We start from the raw sequence: 15,536 nt of genomic DNA, 5'->3' as shown, positions 1-15,536 counted from the left end.
TTTGGAAGTTTACCTTCCTCTGCAATTTTCTGGAAGAGTTTGAGTAGGATAGGTGTTAGCTCTTCTCTAAATTTTTGCTGGAATTCAGTTGTGAAGCCGTCTGGACCTGAGATTTTGCTTGCTGGAAGATTTCTGATTACAGTTTCCATTTTCGTGCTTGTTTTGGGTCTGTTAAGATTTTCTATTTCTTCCTGGTCGAGTTTTGGAAAGTTGGACTTTTCTAAGAATTTGTCCATTTCTTCCACATTGTCCATTTTAGTGGCATATAATTGTTGATAGTAGTCTCTTATGATCCTTTGTATTTCTGTGTTGTCTGTTGTGATCTCTCCATTTTCATTTCTAATTTTATTGATTTGATTTTTCTCCCTTTGTTTCTTGATGAGTCTGGCTAATGGTTTGTCAATTTTTTTTATCCTTTCAAAGAACCAGCTTTTGGCTTTGTTGATTTTTGCTATGGTCTCTTTTGTTTCTTTTGCATTTATTTCTGCCCTAATTTTTAAGATTTCTTTCCTTCTACTAACCCTGAGGTTCTTCATTTCTTCCTTTTCTAGTTGCTTTAGGTGTTGCATTAGGTTATTTATTTGACTTTTTTTATTGTTTCTTAAGGTATTGCTATGAACTATCCCCTTAGCACTGCTTTTACAGTGTCACACAGGTTTTGGGTGGTTTTGTTTTCATTTTAATTCATTTCTATGCATATTTGGATTTCTTTTTTGATTTATTCTGTGATTTGTTGGTTATTCAGCAGCATGTTGTTCAACCTCCATATGTTGGAATTTTTAATATTTTTTCTCCTGTAATTGAGATCTAATCTTACTGCATTGTGGTCAGAAAAGATGCTTGGAATGATTTCAGATTTTTTGAATTTACCAAGGCTAGATTTATGGCCCAGGATGTGATCTATCCTGGAGAAGGTTCTGTGCGCATTTGAGAAAAAGGGGAAATTCATTGTTTTGGGGTGAAATGTCCTATAGATATCAGTTAAGTATAACTGGTCTGTTGTACCATTTAAAGTTTGTGTTTCTTTGTTAATTTTCTGTTTAGTTGATCTATCCATAGGCGTGAGTGGGGTATTAAAGTCTCCCACTATTATTATGTTATTGTTAATTTCCCCTTTAATACTTGATAGCATTTGTCTTACATATTGCGGTGCTCCTATATTGGGTGCATATATATTTATAATTGTTATATCTTCTTCTTGGATTGATCCTTTGATCATCATGTAGTGTCCTTCTTTGTCTGTTTTCATAGCCTTTGTTTTAAAGTCTATTTTATCTAATATAAGTATTGTTACTCCTGCTTTCTTTTGGTCTCTGTTTGCATGGAATAGCTTTTTCCAGCCCTTCACTTTCAGTCTGTATGTGTCCCCTGTTTTGAGGTAGGTCTCTTGTAGACAACATATATAGGGGTCTTGTTTTTGTATCCACTCAGCCAGTCTTTATCTTTTGGTTGGGGCATTCAACACATTTATGTTTAAGGTAATTATTGATAAGTATGATCCTGTTGCCATTTACTTTAGTGTTTTAGGTTCGAGTTTATACACCCTTTTTGTGTCTCCTGTCTAGAGAATATCCTTTAGCATTTGTTGGAGAGCTGGTTTGGTGGTGCTGAGTTCTCTCAGCTTTTGCTTGTCTATAAAGCTTATTATTTCTCCTTCATATTTGAATGAGATCCTTGCTAAGTACAGTAATCTGGGCTGTAGGTTATTTTCTTTCATCACTTTAAGTATGTCTTGCCATTCCCTCTTGGCCTGAAGAGTTTCTATTGAAAGATCAGCTGTTATCCATATGGGAATCCCCTTGTGTGTTATTTGTTGTTTTTCCCTTGCTGCTTTTAATATTTATTCTTTGTGTTTGATCTTTGTTAATTTGATTAATATGTGTCTTGGGGTGTTTCGCCTTGGGTTTATCCTGTTTGGGACTCTCTGGGTTTCTTGGACTTGGGTGATTATTTCCTTCTGCATTTTAGGGAAGTTTTCAGCTATTATCTCCTCAAGTATTTTCTCATGGTCTTTCTTTTTGTCTTCTTTCTTCAGGGACTCCTATGACTCGAATGTTGGAGCATATAATATTGTCCTGGACGTCTCAGTTTGTCCTCATTTCTTTTAATTCATTTTTCTTTTTTCCTCTCTGATTCATTTATTTCTACCATTCTATCTTCTATTTCATTAATCCTATCTTCTGCCTCCATTATTCTACTATTTGTTGCCTCCAGAGTGTTTTTGATATCATTTATTGCATTATGCTTTATATATTGACTCTTTTGTTATTTCTTCTAGGTCCTTGTTAAACCTTTCTTGCATCTTCTCAGTCCTTGTCTCCAGGCTATTTACCTGTGATTCCATTTTTATTTCAAGATTTTGGATCAATTTCACTATCATTATTTGGAATTCTTTATCAGGTAGATTCCCTATCTCTTCCTCTTTTGTTTGGTTTGGTGGGCATTTATCCTGTTCCTTTACCTGCTGGATATTCCTCTGTCTCTTCATCTTGTTTATATTGCTGAGTTTGGGGTGGCCTTTCTGTATTCTGGCAGTTTGTGGAGTTTTCTTTATTATAGAGTTTCCTCACGGTGGGTGGGGTTGTATCGGTGGCTTGTCAAGGTTTCTTGGTTAGGGAAGCTTGTGTCGGTGTTCTGGTGGGTGGAGCTGGATTTCTTCTCTCTGGAGTGCAATGAAGTGTCTAGTAACGAGCTTTGAGATGTCAATGGTTTTGGAGTAACTTTGGGCAGCCTGTATATTGAAGCTCAGGGCTGTGTTCCTGTGTTGCTGTAGAATTTGTGTGGTATGTCTTGCTCTGGAATTTGTTGGCCCTTGTGTGGTGCTTGGTTTCAGTGTAGGTATGGAGGTGTTTGATGAGCTCCTATCAATTTATGTTCCCTGGAGTCAGAAGTTCTCTGATGTTCTCAGGGTTTGGACTTAAGCCTCTTGCTTCCAGTTATTAGTCTTATTTTTACAGTAGTTTCAAAACTTCTCCTTCTATACAGCACCATTGATAAAACATCTACGTTAAAGATGAAAAGTTTCTCTACCGTGAGGGTCACCCAGATAGGTTCACAGCATTACATCAAGAAGAGAAGAGGGAGGAGGGAGTTAGAGGTGACCAGAATGAGATGAGGTGGAATCAGTAGAGGAGAGAGTGGGCTAGCCAGTAATCACTTCCTTATGTGCACTCTACAACTGGACCGCTCAGAGATGTTCACGGAGTTATACAGAGAAGAGAAGAAGGAGGAAGGAGACAGAGGTGGCCAGGAGGATAAAAGCGGGGAATGAAAAGGAGGGAGACAGATCCAGCCAGTAATCAGTTCCATAAGTGTTCTCCACCGTCTGGAACACACAGAAATTCACAGAGTTGGGTAGAGTAGAGAGGGCTTAGGGAGGCAACACAGGCGACCTGGTGGAGAAAAAGGAGAGTCCAAAGGGAGAGAGAGCAGTCAAGCCAGTAATCTCACTCCCTAGTTAAAAATGGGTACTGAAGATTGGGTTCTTAAAGGTACAAAATTGGTAACAAATACATAAAAGCAAAAATTAAAAATCTAGAGTAGAGTTTGGAATTTCAAAAATACGATGTTAAAGAAAAGAAGAAGGAAAAGAAAGAGAGAAAAAAATGAACAAACAAAAACAAACAAGGTCACGAAAATTATAAAGAAAATATAGGCACAAAATTGATAACTAATACCAAAAAGCAAAAGTTAAAAATCTAGAGTAGAGTTTGGAATTTCAAAAATACAATGTTAAAAAAAAGAAGAAGAAGAAAAAGAAAGAGAGAGAGAAAAAAAAAAAACAGACAAAGTCGCAAAAATTATAAAGAAAATACAGGTACAAAATTGATATCAAATACCAAAAAGCATAAATTAAAAATCTAGAGTAGAGTTTGGAATTTCAGATATACAATGTTATATAAGAGAAGAAGAGAAAGAAACAGAGGGGGGAAAAAAAAAGTCACAGAAATTACAAAAAAACTATAGGTACAAAATTGATAACAAATACCAAAAAGCTAAAATTAAAAATCTAGAGTAGAGTTTGGAATTTCAAAAGTACAATGTTAAAGAAAAGAAGGAAAAAAAAAATAAACAAGTTCAAAAAATTATAAAAATATATATATGAAGTTTGCTGTAAAAAAAAGGGGGTCTTTTTTTTTGCAAAGTAATAGGTTATAAAAGTGATAATTAAAGGAATAATAGAGGACTTAAAATTTTTTATAAAAATTAAAAAAAAAGAAAGAAAGAATGATCGTAACAATAGTAAAAATACATCTAGGACTTTCTCTGGTTTTGTTGTGAGTATTGTGGGTTCAGTTCATTTTTGGCTAGTTCCTTGGTCCAACTTATATTTCTCAAGATCTATAGACCCCTTCTGATGTAGTCGGTAGTAACCACAGGGTTTTAATCTATTGCCTGTAGCTTCCAAGGCGGTTCTCTCTGTTATAGCTTCTTCTGTTTGCTGGTCTCTTCAGTGTCTGGTTTCCACCCTGACACAAAGGGAATGGTGGAGGACACTTTTTTTTTTTTTTTTTTTTTTAGGCTCACTTGTTCAGTCGCGCTGTGGGGAGGGAGGGATGGATGCTGCAAACAAATAACACTGGCGTGTACTCTCAGTGCCTCAGCCACACTGGCTCTGCCCCTGCTTACGGCGCGTGTAGCCTTCCTGCCCACACCGCTCAGGCTCTAGGTTGTTCCGCTGGGATCAATCCGAGGCCGGCCCTGGGCTGCATGTACCTCCCAGGTCCAAGCCGCTCAGGTTCAGGCACTCAGGTAGTCCTCAGAGGCGCAGACTCAGTTGGGCCTGCGTTTTGTGCCCTTCCCAGGTCCAAGCAGCTCAGGTGATGAGGTGTTTGGCGAGCACGATTGCTGCGACTTATCGCCTCCCTGATGCTCGGTTATCTAGAAAACAATTTACCCATGAATTAGAAATTCCATGGAAAGCCCAAGAAGCCCCCAATGAATGTCTATCACAAGTTCCACCAGGATCTCTGGTTGAGCAGGGAGCTGAAAGCGGTGCCCCCGAGGGAGCACATGGTGGAGATCAGTAGACGCTGGCAGCGCATCCCCCAGGACCAGAAGGAGCTTTATAAGAAGCAGGCATGGGAATGCAAACACAGCACAAGGTGGACCTTGATCTCTGGCTGAGGACTCTGTCTCCTGAAGAATATGCTGCTTACAGAGAGGTGACCTGTGCTAAGCGCTCGGCGCACCTTCTCAGGCAGATGTTGACCATCCAGACCCCCAAGAAGTTTTAGTTAGCAAAGAAGCCTGCTTACAGTTTTATAGATAATGTCTCTTTGGGGCTGCAATTGCCCCCTTCCGGTTCTGGCTGCCTGTCACCAGAGGGGGAAGGTCTGCAGCCAGCTATCTCTGTTCAGTCCTTTGTTCCGTGCATGGGCCTGGCGGTGTCTTAGGTTAGGGCTGGCTTTTTGCGTGGTAGATATCCCACAGTCTGGTTTGCTAGCCCAAATTATTTAGCTCAGATAGCACTCAGGGTATTCAGGCCAGGTCCTTACTCTAAGCGATGTAGCCTGCGCCGCGCCTTCCTGCCCAGCCCCCGCTTGCTAATGGTGTGTGCAGGCGTCTGCGCTGCTTCTCCGCTGGGGGAGTTACCGTAGGGCTTGCAATCTGCGGGCTTTAATTGTTTATTTATCTTTCCTCCCTGTTATGTTCCCCTCTGTGCTTCCAAAGCTCGGCACAGATTCGGCAGTGAGAAGCTTTCCTGGTGTTTGGAAACTTCTCTCTTTTTAAGACTCCCTTCCCGGGACAGAACTCCGTCCCTCCCTCTTTTGTCTCTTTTTTTGTCTTTTATATTTTTTCCTACCTCCTTTCAAAGACTTGGGTTGCTTTTGTGGGTGCCTGATGTCCTCTGCCGGCATTCAGAAGTTGTTTTATGGAATTTACTCGACGTTTAAATGTTCTTTTGATGAATTTGTGGGGAAGAAAGTGTTCTCCCCATCCTACTCTTCTGCCATCTTGGCTCCTCCCCAAGGATAAATAAAACTGACAAACCATTAGCCAGATTCATCAAGAAACAAAGGGAGAAAAATCACCTGCTCAATCCTGAGAGTGCAGACGGTGGAAATATCGCTGAGGTGTCTGAACTGCTGGGTCCATACATTTCACAAAAACCTAGAAAACGTGCTGCCTAAAAGCCAAGATGACTGGTCCAGAGAAAACATTGTGCAATTACTGGAATGTACAAAAAAAAAAAAATTCTATCCAGTGACAAGCACATGTTCAAAATAACTCAGTCAGTGATGGACTGGGGAAAAATAGCTTGTAAAGAATTTTCTGGGGAAATGTAAAAACTCAAATGGTTAGAGATTTCCCATAATGTTAGAAAGCTTCACACTTTGGCAGAATTAGTCCTGGAAGCTAAGGAAAATGTTCAATCCTTCCAAAAGCAGAAAACACAAGAAACATCCTGATTTACCCAAGAACCCCCTTGACAGCTTACCTCTGCTTTTTTAAAGAGATGAGACCTCAGTACCTCTAAAAACACCCCAAGATGAGCAACCAGGAGCTGACTAAGGCTCTATCTGAGGAATACAAGAAACTGCCAGAACAGCTCAAGCTGAAATACAGTCAAGATTTCCAGAAAGAGAAGCAGGAGTTTCAGGAGAAAATGGCTCTATTTAGAGAACAGCACCCTGATCTAGTCCAGAACTCCTAAAAAACTGATGTCCCTAAAGGAAGTCAAAGCAAAGTGCCAAAGAAGTTTCAGGAAAATGTGCGTACAGTGAAGTCTCCCCCAGAAAACAATTTACCCATGAAGTAGAAATTCCACAGAAAGCCCAAGAAGCCCCCAATGAATGGCTATCACAAGTTCCACCAGGATCTCTTGTTGAGCAGGGAGCTGAAAGTGGTGCCCCCGAGGGAACACATGATGGAGATCAGTAGACGCTGGCAGCGCATCCCCCGGGACCAGAAGGAGCTTTATAAGAAGCAGGCATGGGACTGCAGACACAGTACAAGGTGGACCTTGATCTCTGGCTCAGGACTCTGTCTCCTGAAGAATATGCTGCTTACAGAGAGGCGACCTGTGCTAAGCGTAAGAACATGAGCGTGATGGGGGGCCCGAACCCCAAGATTAGAAAGATGGATTTGCAATCCCCATCATCAGGGAATCTGCAAGGAAGACTTAGTGAGGACCTGGGGCTTCAGGCTGCAGAGTTAGAGTCATCAGACACGATTAGAGAACATTCTCCTGCTTCAGGGAGATCAGAGGAAAATGAGGAAGAGGACGAAGGCAGCCACTCCTCAGGCCCCAGCAGTGAGGATGAAGATGGACATTCTGAGCTGGAGGACCACAGCTCCAGCTCGTGGTCCTCAGGGGACTCCTCTGACTCGAATTCCAGCTGGGTTTGGTTCACAACATGAAGAGACAGAGAGCTTTCAGCAAAAGTCCATGGGCCCTTCTCTCTATGCCTCTTCATTGCCTTGCTTTTTTCCTTCCGTCTTCATACAAAGTGGGACCTGTTGTAAAGAAGGCATCTTGTGCTGTGATTTCTGGCCTCTCCATCTACCCCACATTCCCCCCGAGAGAAAGTCAATGCAATGACGCCTCATGGAATAAACCCTGAGCTGATTGGGCTGCAGGGCACCCTGGACTAGACTGAGCTCCCTGAACTGGAAAGGTTTACTCTCCTCATGCTCTGCCTGCCAGACGTGTGAGGGGCTCCAGGGGTCTGTGAGCCCCTTCTCTTTGACCTTGTCCCTCAGGACTCAGGCATGGAGCTGGGGAGGGGAAGATCTGATTGACTGGATGTAGGTGAGTTGCCTTTAAGAAAACCGTCTCTTGTCCCTTCTCTCTGAGGTGAGGAGCTGGCCCTTGCTTATCTTGGAAGCCAGGATGGGCCTGTGGGCAGCGGCATTTCTCTCTGTATATGTATCCTTTGAGCTATCAGTGGAATTTTTCTTACTGATTTCAAAAATTAGAAATTAAAAGTTAAAACTGCTCCATTTGAGTTAGCTTTCCCATAAGACCAGCATCCTTTGACTCAATGGCACTAATTTGCCAGCTCACATCTAACTTTCTTCTGGTTTCTGCGCCAACCCATTCCTCATGCTGAAGATTGTAAGTGAATCACGTTTTTACCATAGGCTTGTTTTTTTTTTTTTTTTTGTATTATGTTATGAGATTGTACTAAATAGGTGTTATGTATAAACATTTTAATCCATAGGTTACTAAACTGTTTGCTAATTTATGTAGCAGAATGACACTGTTTTAATATTTTGTCTTATTTATATATTTGAAAATGTGTGTAAAGTCAGTGTCATCTCATTAAACTTTTTAAAATATTCTTGGCTGTTTTCATTTTTGGCTCTCATGTACTGTTAGTATCACAGAAGTAGTTGTCTTCTTATATATGAAAAGGGATGAGTTTTGAGAGTTCATCTTACTCCTTGATGTTTTAGGGAAACATTTTCTTCTTTATAAATGTACAGGCAGGGAACCTACTGTATAGCACATGGAAGTCTGCCCAGTGTCATTTGGCTGTGCGGATGGGAGGGAGGTTTGAGGAGAATGGACACACTTGTCTGCGCGGCTGAGTCCCTTTGCTGCTCACCTGAAAGCCTCACACTATTTCTATGATTACTTATTTTTTGTTTTGGCTGCACTGGGTCTTCCTTGCTGACCAAGGGCTTTCTCTAGCCCAGGAAGTGGGGCTCCTCTTCCTTGCAGTGAGTGCGCTTCTCTTTGGGGTGGCTTCTCTTGTTGCAGCCACAGGCTCCAGCTCATTCACTCAGCAGCTGTGGCACATGGACTCAGCTGCACTATGGCCTGTGGGATCTTCTCAGACCCTGGAGTGAACCCATGTCCCCTGTACTGGCAGGTGGATTCTTAACCACTAGATCACCAGAAAAAGCTTACCACATTGCTATTCAGCTATATGCCATTACAAAATGAAAAGTTTTAAAAACAGATGCAGAAAAATACAAGTACTAGATTAGTATAAGTTCAAAGTCTGAATTTTCTAATGGAAGATGATGGCATTTGTTAAAATTACAAATCTGTATTTGTTGCCTCATCTACCCAGTCATGAACCGGGAATAAAACTGCAATCATAAAAGCTCTAATTTAAGATTAGATTTAGTGCTTCTAAAATGACTGACCCACAGTTCATTCACACCCACAAAATGTTAAGTGGATTTCTTTCCTCCTAGCAAGGCTAAACATATCTATTGATTGAAAAACTCACAGAGAAGAGAGGGAGACACTGCTCACTGATGGCCAGACAGCTTCTCCCTTTCCGCTAGAAATGAAATTGAAGCCAGGAGTCTAGCAACTGAGCCCCAGAGATATTTCTACATTTTTGCCAGCACGACCTAGTACTCTACTTCATTAGACCTTCCTTCTCAGAACTGGCCCAGCTTGCACTTCTGATCCCTTCATTGTAGAAACACAGGTGTGGGGCAGCAACAGGAGGAAAGCAGGGGTCAGGGACTCACCTCTCAGGATTCTCTGTCTGCCCTTTCCTTGTCTGCAGCTTCTCTTTCAGTGAAGGCCAGGAGTTCTTGAACTCTTAGTCCTGGAGTCCTTCCTAGTTATTCTGCCTCTCTCTCCAGGAGTGGAGCCCACCAGTTCCCCTGGGGGTGCAAGCTCTGGAGGTGAGGGGCGCAGACTCTGAGTGTAAAGAGCAGCTCTGAGACCCCTGCAGCCCCCCCACCCCCTCCTACACATCCTCCAAGGGGGCCTCTGCTCTGAGCAGAGCCTCACCCTCACTTTCCCAGATGTGCCAGGTACACGAGCCGGTCTGGGGCCTCAGGGAAAAGCTCCCTCCCTGGACGAAACCATGTTGGGCTGTAAGAGTTTCAGTGCCTATGGAAGCGGGGATGAGAACACAGAGCCCAGTGTTGCCCCCTCAAAGGTCTACAGGGTCCCTTCCTGCCCTGAAGAAAGGTCCCAGCAGGCAGCCACCCCTGAGTCCAAGGCCGAGTCTACTGGGGCCCCACACAACTGTGGGCAGATTGGCCTTGGGCGGGCAGGAGATCACCTCCCTCCTGGGTTCAGTCCCTTCAGAAGCTGCCAGGATTCCTTGGTACCACAGGGCTTTCTGTACCCTGGGAAATTTTGTGAGGTCCTGGAGAACCACGATTTTTCATCCCTAAACTTCCTCCATTGAAATGCAAGATCAAACCAGTCCATCCTAAAGGAAATCAGTCCTAAATATTCACTGGAAAGACTAAAGCTGAAGCTGAAGCTCCAGTACTTTGGCCACCTGATTCAAACAGATAACTCATTGGAAAAGTCCTTGGTGCTGGGAAAGATTGAAGGCAGAAGGAGAAGGGGGCGACAGAGGATGAGATGGTGGATGGCATCACCAACCAACATATTTAACTACCAAGACGTTTTTAGGGGAAATTTTTTAACTGTACGGTACCCTATCATAATTTCTATTTGCATTTAACTTGTAATTCAAATGTCTTGAATTAATTTATAGTTCTCTGTGACTCTGGGGCTTCCCTGGTGGCTCAGAGGTAAAGAATCCGCCTGCAGTGCAGGAGTCACAAGAGGCACATGTTTGATTACTGGGTCTGGGAGATCCCTGCAGGAGGGCAAAGCAACCCACTGCAGCATTATCCCATGGAGATTTCCATTGACAGAGGAGCCTGCTGGGCTACAGTCCATGGGATTGCAAAGAGTCAGACACCACTGAAGTGACTGAGCATGCACGTGACTCACTGAGCAACTGACATACCTAAGAATGATTCCAGGTCTTAAGGAACCCTTTTTTTTTCACAGTCTTCTCTCATTATCCAAAAAATGTATAATAGGCTTGAATCCCGTTATCATTTCACCAACTTTCAGGTAGATTTGTCCATATTATCATGGTAGAAATATGATTCTAAATATTTAAATTGAAGATTGGTAAAGAGGTTAAGATTGACAATACAGAACCATTATTGAAAGACCCCAATGTGTGGTTCCACCAATGGACCAAAGTCATCTTGAAAGTGGTTGAGCCAGCCCATCTGTCTAGTGATGGCTTCTGGACTGAGTTTTGGGTTCATAAGTTGGCACATGGACAGCAACACTGACTCATCCCTGCAAAGAGATTCCTGTAAGAGTTTTTTTTGTGTGTCAATGTATTTACAAATGATAGACAGTAACTTGAAAAGTTATCTCATATTGCATTACACATGCATAAACATCATATAAATGTTGCATCATTCTTAGAGAATTTTTCTAAATTTTCTCTTGTCTGACTCCACTGTCCTGACTCTCAGAGGTACTTGCCTCTCTCATTTACCCCTGAAACAGAGCAGAACCCTATGCTCCTTCCTCCCTCTACCCACAATTTCCTTAGCCTGTCTTTTGTCTATAGAAAAACTTTAGTCAAAGAATAAGTGTAATCTAAGAAGTGAGATGAGTACAATTGTGCAGTAGTTTGAGCATTCTTTGACATTGCCTTTCTTTGGGATTGGAATGGAAACTGACATTTGCAAATTTGCTGGCATATTGAGTGCACCACTTTCACAACATCAACTTTAAGGATTTGAAATAGCTCAACTGGAATTCCATCACCTCCACTAGGTTTGTTCATAGTGATGCTTTCTTTTTTTTTTTTTTAATTTAAATTTATTTATCTTAATTAGCGGCTAATTACAGTATTGTATTGGTTTTGCCATATATCAACATGAATCGGTAGTGATGCTTTCTAAGGCCTACTTGACTTCACATTCCAGGATGTCTGGCTCTAGGTGAGTGATCATACCATTGTGATTCTCTTGGTCATGAAGACCTTTTTTGTACAGTTTCTCTGTGTATTCTTGCCACTGGTAAAAATGCTCAAAATTCTCCAAGCCAGGCCTCAGCAATATGTGAACCGTTAACTTCCAGATGTTCAACTTGGTTTTAGAAAAGGCAGAGGAACCAGAGATCTAATTGCCAACATCTGCTGTATCATCAAAAAAGCAAGTGAGTTCCAGAAAAACATCTATTTCTGCTTTATAAACTATGCCAAAAGCTTTGAATGTGTGGATCACAATAAACTGTGGACAATTCTGAAAGAGATGGGAATACCAGATCCCCTGACCTGCCTCTTGAGAAACCTATATGCGGGTCAGGAAGCAACAGTTAGAACTGGACATTGAACAACAGACTTGTTCCAAATAGGAAAAGGAGTACATCAAGGCTGTATACTGTCAGCCTGCTTATCTAACTTCTATGCAGAGTACATCATGAGAAATGCTGGGCTGGAAGAAGAACAAGCTGGAATCAAGATTGCTGGGAGAAATATCAATAACCTCAGATATGCAGATGACACCACCCTTATGGCAGAAAGTGAAGAGGAACTAAAAAGCCTCTTGATGAGAGTGAAAGAGGAGAGTGAAAAAGTTGGCTTAAAGCTCAACATTCAGAAAACAAAGATGATGGCATCCGGTCCCATCTCTTCATGGGAAATAGATGGGGAAAGAGTGGAAACAGTGTCAGACTTTATTTTTGGGGGGCTCCAAAATCACTGCAGATGGTGACTGCAGCCATGAAATTAAAAGACACTTACTCCTTGGAAGGAAAGCTATGACCAACCTAAATAGCATATTAAAAAGCAGAGACATTACTTTGCTAACAAAAGTCCATCTAGTCAAGGCCATGGTTTTCCCAGTAATCATGTATGGATGTGAGAGTTGGGTGGTGAAGGAAGCTGAGTGCCGAAGAATTGATGCTTTTGAAGTGTGATGTTGGAGAAGACTCTTGAGAGTCCCTTGGACTGCAAGGAGATCCAACCAGTCCATTCTAAAGGAGATCAGCCCTGGATGTTCTTTGGAAGGAATGATGCTAAACCTGAAACTCCAGTACTTTGGCCAACTCATGCGAAGAGTTGACTCACTGGAAAAGACTCTGATGCTGGGAGGGATTGGGGGCAGGAGGAAAAGGGGACGACAGAGGATGAGATGGCTGGATGGCATCACCAACTCGATGGAAGTGAGTTTGAGTGAACTCCGGGAGATGGTGATGGACAGGGAGGCCTGGCGTGCTGCAATTCATGGGGTCGCAAAGAATCAGACACAACTGAGCAACTGAACTGAACTGAACTGAAGAAGTGAGAAAACCTAGACACAAAGGAAAAGCAGTGAAACAAGATAAAATAATAATAGTTTAGTCATTAAGCAAAGTCAAGAACCTTTAATTCCTCTCCAAAGACTATGCATAATATTCTGAGCCATATGCTTTGACCTGTTTTATAGAAACTAAAAGCCCCACCTGATGGAAGAAGTTAACTGCATGAGAACCAGACTTTCCATGGCGTAAGCAGCACAATTCCAAGAACTGGCCTCAGAGAAACTGGAAAAATAAAAATGACTCTACATTTGAAATTAACTGTACTTAACAGAATCAAATGATGCTAGTCAGACAACCTCATGACCCAATTCAAGATGACTGTCGGAGCTGACTGCACTGTTTCTGCATGGAGCCCTTTCCTTTCTCCTACACACCCTAAACTCCCCATTTAAAAATCCTTACCCTCAAATCATCAGTGGGGAGTGGGAATTTGGACATGTGGACCCTCTCTGACAATTGCTGGTCTCCAAAGTAAAGCCAACTTTCATTTAGACCAACCTTACCTTTGGAGTAGACTTTCAAGCAGTGGGCAGCCAGACCTGCCTTCCAGTTGATGCTACCTGGAGGAAATGAGCCTGGGCACCAGAAGAAATCTGTGATTTGAATCTTAGAAACATCGGCAGCAGTTTACCCCTTGACTCCTTCAAGACATACGCCTGCATCACAGAAAGAGAGGAAAAAGCCCGGACTAACTTCCAATAAAGGGACACGGAATCATTTTCACTAGAATGAACATTGGGGTGCATGTATCTTTCCAGGTTAGTCTTTTAGTTTCCTTCAATAAATACTCAGAAATGGATTTGCTGGATCATGTGGTATTTATGACTCCTATTAGATCACATGGTAGTAATGTACTTTGAAACTGAAAGTTGGATTAACTAAAAGCATTTTAAATACAATTTTCTTTTTCTTGTTGGCTTAAAGCTCAACATTCAGAACATTAAATTCATGTTATCTGGTCCCATCACTTCATGGCAGATAGATGGGGAAACAGTGGAAAGGGTGGTTGACTTTATTTTTCTGGGCTCCAAAATAACTGCAGATGGCGATTGCAGCCATGAAAATATAAGACTCTTACTCCTTGCAAGGAAGGTTATGACCAACCTAGATAGCATATTGAAAAGCAGAGACATTACTTTGTCAACAAAGGTCCGTCTAGTCAAGGCTATAGTTTTTCCAGTGGTCATGTATGGATGTGAGAGTTGGACTATAAAGAAAGCTGAGCGCAAAGAACTGATGCTTTTGAATGGTGGTGTTGGAGAAGACTCTTGAGAGTCCCTTGGACTGCAAGGAAATCCAACCAGTCCATCCTAAAGGAGATCAGTCCTGGGTGTTCATTGGAAGGACTGATGTTGAGGCTGAAACTCCAATACTTTGGCCACCTGATGTGAAGAGCTGACTCATTGGAAAAGACCCTGATGCTGGGAAAGATTGAGGGCAGGAGAAGAAGGAGACAAGAGGATGAGATAGTTGGATGGTATCATCAACTCGATGTTTGGGTAGACTCCGGGAGTTGGTGATGGACAGGGAGGCCTGGTGTGCTGTGGTTCACAAGGTCTCAAAGAATCGGACATGATAGAGCGACTGAACTGAACTGAAGTATTCTTTATTACACTCAGTGAAAAGTTTTGCAGTTTATTCTGGTAAATGAAATTTCAAGATTTCTGTCACTTGAGGTCTCTCCTCAATTAAAATTTCTGAACTTTCCAAGATATGAAATCTTATTTTCTCTATGTCATTCTGTTAAGATATATATGCATTTATATTTAGTGTGCCTATGACAGAGAATTTCTTGAGCTTATAAATTTTACTGGTAGCCCATTCAACATTTTTGTTAAATAATATTACTGTTTTTCTTTCTGATGTTGGTTATACTTTATAAACTTTTTAACAGTTGTGGAGCATATTTTTAGTTATGACTTTGTATGGCTATTTATTGAGACAGTTATATTTCAAGCAGGTTGGTTTTTGTTACTTGGGATTTATCTGTACATATAGCAGACATAAACCTCCTAAGCTAGATGGGTCAGCCAGTATTAGATTGTGAGTTTCACAGGAAAAAAAAAAAAAAGTACAAGATGTGCTGCATCTACCCAACAGGATGTCCTCATTTAGTCCAATAACTTTACAAATTACATCATGAAAAAGAGGTTTTAAAGCTGAGGCTTGGTAAGGCGTATGCACAGAAGAGATAAGAGAATTACAAATCTTGCCTTAACCCACTGAACTGGGTAAACAGAGACAGGAGTTCTTGGCATCCAACTACCTTAGAAATTAACAGACAAGACATAGAATAAAAATTGCAAAGTATTCAAAGAGATAGTTTTATTTAACATTTTATACACCTTTATACAGTTGACATGAGCTTAGTCATTCAGTCATGTCCAACTCTTTGTGACCCCATGGGCTGTAGCTGTCAGACTCCTCTGTCCATGGGATTTTTTTCCAGGCAGAAATACTGGAGTGGGTTGCCATCTCCTAC

At 41.7% G+C, this 15,536-nt stretch overlaps 1 pseudogene; it reads left to right on the top strand.

The window, feature by feature from the left end:
- The first annotated feature begins 4,938 nt into the window (after window positions 1-4,938).
- LOC113886077 lies at window positions 4,939-7,365 on the top strand (annotated as a pseudogene).
- Window positions 7,366-15,536: the final 8,171 nt, after the last annotated feature.

The sequence above is a fragment of the Bos indicus x Bos taurus genome, chromosome 29, assembly GCF_003369695.1.
Source record: "Bos indicus x Bos taurus breed Angus x Brahman F1 hybrid chromosome 29, Bos_hybrid_MaternalHap_v2.0, whole genome shotgun sequence".
Taxonomy (NCBI): domain Eukaryota; kingdom Metazoa; phylum Chordata; class Mammalia; order Artiodactyla; family Bovidae; genus Bos; species Bos indicus x Bos taurus.
Note: the sequence above shows the minus strand (reverse complement) of the source record. Positions and strands in the feature narration are given on the sequence as shown.